Source organism: Limulus polyphemus, unplaced genomic scaffold (genome assembly GCF_000517525.1).
Source record: "Limulus polyphemus unplaced genomic scaffold, Limulus_polyphemus-2.1.2 Scaffold2267, whole genome shotgun sequence".
NCBI classification, from domain to species: Eukaryota; Metazoa; Arthropoda; class Merostomata; order Xiphosura; family Limulidae; genus Limulus; species Limulus polyphemus.
The window spans coordinates 71543-75759 of NW_013667877.1; the positions used below are offsets into that span (position 1 = coordinate 71543).

Below are 4217 nucleotides of genomic sequence, written 5' to 3' on the forward strand. Positions count from 1 at the left end.
ATGTCTACCACGTCTTCTCAAACAAACCAAACCACCCACGAACAGAGGTTATAAAATAAATAAACACAGGAAAACAGGAGAGGGGGGGGGTCAGTGAACTCTGGAATTCTACCAGATGTACCGCCAATTTCTAAACCAATGAGCGCAACTTCTTTCTCTCCCCCCCCCCCCCATTCTAGACGTCATCGGCACTCAGGAAATTCAGCATAGCTTGTTTTATAGGTGTTAGAGCAAACCAATATTACTGGTTTGTTCAAACTTATAATTACGATCATTGTTGCTGTAAAACGGAGCATTATTAAACCTAGCGTGCGGTAACGTTTTATAAAAACACATTCGTTGAGCTTAACTAAACATATATATATATATATATTGTAAAATAACAGTGTGTAAAGTAACATTAGTTCAGGTTCCAAGAAAGCGCAACGAAACTTTTTTGACTGATTTCAACCAAACTTAGTGTTTACTCGAATTCCTCCTCGCGAAGTGTGAAAAGAGGGGTCAGAGTTTAGATATGACCACCTATGTCCCCCTATATCCCGTGCTATTCTAACGATTTCTACTAAACTTCGAAGGACACCAGGGAGTGGCAAAAGAGAATTAACGTTCAGATCTAGCCTCTCCAATGTCTTCCCCGTTTGTTGAAATGATACGCTGGGTAGTAACAACGATAAAATTCTAACACAACTGAGTTCATACCAAACACATTTAACGTTAAACAATAAGCATGACCTTGTACTGATGGTATTTAGTATTTTTAGCCTGAACAGCACCCTGTGTGACACGTGGGCGGAACTACTAGGTCAGAGGTCCCCAAGGTTAAGGCATACCATTCTTAATTTAAAACTGTTGACAAGATGGAGGGTAACCAGCCAATAGCACCCGCCACCAACACGGCTACCCTCAGATGAATAGCAGGATTGACTGTCACTTTTATAACACAATCACAGCTGAAAACCATAAACCCCAAGCTTCTGTGATAGTTACGAGATTAAAGTAAATAACCACAAAGAGGAGGTTCTGACAACAAGGTCTTCGCGCTGTCTAAAGTTACAACAAAAAGACAGCAGGTTTTATTTTGCTTGGTTGACATTTTATGTGTAAAAATCTTAATATGTTATGTTTTTAAAAATTATCATATCAGTATAGTGTAAAGACATTGTGAAATTAATGTAAATTTTAAATGTACGGGTTTTCTGTCGTAACTTTACAATTTCCACCAACTTTTATTGATACACATAGGCTTTTTCGTTGTTGCTTAAATTTCATTGAATTAAAACACACTCAACACCTTATCTAAAACAGAATTTTTAATAACTTTTTATTTTTGCTTAATTTTAATGCATCTATAGTAAGTGCTGAAAGGACACAAATTAGAAAAAAAACATGGTTTCATTTTATTCTGATCTTTACAAAATGTTGCCTTTACATTTGGTGTAACAGGTGTGATACAATACATAAACATACCGTTTGTAAGAAACTAAACAATATGTACAAGATTTAAAGGAAAACTATCTATTTCCTGATTTATATTAATACAAAACCTAATAAAACAAAGGCCCCTTAACCAATCTAAGATAAACTATCTGTCTATTTCCCGATTTACAATTTAAGATAAACTACCAAAATAAAACTGAGTTTAATGTAATTGACACTTCAGTGTTTAGCCTATTCAGGATATACATATAAAAAAGGCGTGGGAAGCCATGAACGTAGGTCATTTCGCCATTACCTTACCGAGTCAACTCATCATCACGTGACAGCATGCGTTACACGTGCAAAAACATGGCAAATAATGTGGGATGCTTATTACTTATTACTACCACCAGTGCCACCTATGTCAATGTGCCGAATGTAACAATTTGATGGGCAAGAACGAACGGAAAGCGATTTCTTTTTTTCGTCTCCCCTTACACAACTACTTCAATATCGCATACTGTCAGTGAGCTGTACATAACAATAACACCTATAAACACGGGTTAAAACGCCGATGACGAGTTTCCTCTCTCGGTTTGTTCTGTGCAAAGATAATGCTTCATTAAAGCCCGGTTTCCCTTTCTCCCAGGTCGATCTATTGAAAGAACCAACTAGTTCTTTCACCGGGGCAAGGACTTCATAGTGCAACGTACTAACCCGACGGCGAAAGAGCTCGTGCAAGATTACAAGGCACGAGCTCGGCAAGCAGCAGGTGAATCTCCGAGCTTTCATGGGTAAACATTGGCATTCAAGGCTTTGACAAATATGGTATTCAGAGGTGAATAGCTCTTCAGCGTCTCCTGCTACACGCACTGATTTTTTTTTTTTTACAGTTAAATTAAAAAACAAACAACTTTCCCAAAAACTATCGTCTAAAACGTATTTTTGGCCTTTTTTGTGTGTGTGTGTGTATATATATATTACTTACAAGCCTAAATCCAACAAAATATAGCAAAATGATTGAAAGTTGATAGCCTGCTTTATTGAAGATCAATATAAAATCAATAAAAAATATACCGCGAACTTAAGAAGCTATTGAATCAATTTTTTCCCGTTTTCTTCTGAAAATATCACAAGATGTTTGGAGAATGGATATTATAAGATAATACGAGCATTAAAAGCTTGGTTACTGAACTACTAAGCATAACGGTCTGACTTTATAGGCCAGTGCTGAAAAAGATAGGAGAAATAGAATTTGTTGGTAATAATTAGTAATCATATTAATTCATATTTCTTGCTCACAGTCATCTTCAAAGTATTGCGCCACTACTAGTACTTTAATTTGTTAACATTTAATATAAATCATAACCGTATCACTAGATATAACCTGTGAAAATCAGGCATTTTATACTAAGTGTACATTATCCAAATAAATGTTTTCTACGACAGTAGCTCAAGTCGACAGCTGGTGTTCCCTAAGAAAGATACACATTATTATTTATTTATTGTTGCTTTCATTAAAAGTATTGGTTATACTATTTATTATATCGAATGGCATTACTTTTTCTTTTTATTTATTGTTTATTATTATACTTTTATTATGAACGTTGTTTTGCATTGTTAGCTTGATATATGTATTTAGGATTAAGTTGAATCTCTTATGCTGATCAAACCTTGTGAGATATTATTGGGATTACGGCCGAAAATATCGTTAACAGCGAGGGTACCCAATTGGTGAAAGAATGCATTCTAATCTTTATAAATAGAAACGTAAACTTGTTTGTTTTAGAGCAAAGCCACATTGGGCTATATGCTGTGACCACCGCGGAGAATCGAACACCGGATTTTACTGTTCGGTAAACGTACCGATTTTCCATCAGGAGACAGAAACGTAAGAAAATTATATTTAATTAACTATATTGATTGTCTGGTTGATTTTTCTTTTCGCTCTATGCACATAGCTTACACATTAACTACTGAACAACTATGCAAAAAAGACGTCCAAGTAGTAAAAGCAAATTCTCACTTCATACATGATAACGTGTTTCAACAGCAGTGTAGCCAAGTAGTTGTATTAAATTACACTATTTTATGCAAATCAAATTATCAAAATCATAATTACTGTTGCAACAGTGAACATTATTAATGTTAAAACGTTCACTCATCAAGCAAAAAAAAATACAAAACAAAATAATCTTTAGGGTTCAAGCTATTGCAGTGACATAGTATTATTACTAATAAAGCTCTAAGAAGAGTAACTGGACAATATTATATACATATCCCAGTTAATAACATCAGCGAGGTCGTAAAAGTATTCTGTCATGACATAAAAGACTGTTTAGTTTAGATAGTGTTGATTAATTTATTTCTGTGAATGAATATTATATTATTGTTTAGTTTTGTTAAAATAAGAGTTAAAAGCAGACAACTGTAGGAAGTTTTGTTAATAACTAATTGATGTTGAGACTATCGAACGTAGCGTGCAATACAATGACGTCGAGAATATAGAAGGCGGGCAGACGATTAAGTGATAGACATGTAAATAGTGTGTGACGAGCGAAACTAGCAGACAGATAATAGCAAAAAAGAGTAGAGTTACAGGGCAAGAAAAAGTTGACTAACAGAAGGAGAAGAGATAATAAAAATAATTAGTTCCATCAGAGTGTGGTTCTAAAGTAATTGAATCAGCCTTAGTGCACTTTGGCAAAAGGAACAGAGAATCTTCAGAAGAAAGAAGACCAACGATTACGGTAACTCACGCCACAATTTTAAGTGAATCACACACAGAATACTAGTGCGAT

At 34.9% G+C, this 4217-nt stretch overlaps 1 protein-coding gene across 1 annotated transcript in view; it reads right to left on the reverse strand.

The window, feature by feature from the left end:
* LOC106466467 overlaps positions 1 to 4217 on the reverse strand; it is a 132844-nt gene that overhangs the window by 69689 nt on the left and 58938 nt on the right. The window lies entirely within an intron of this gene.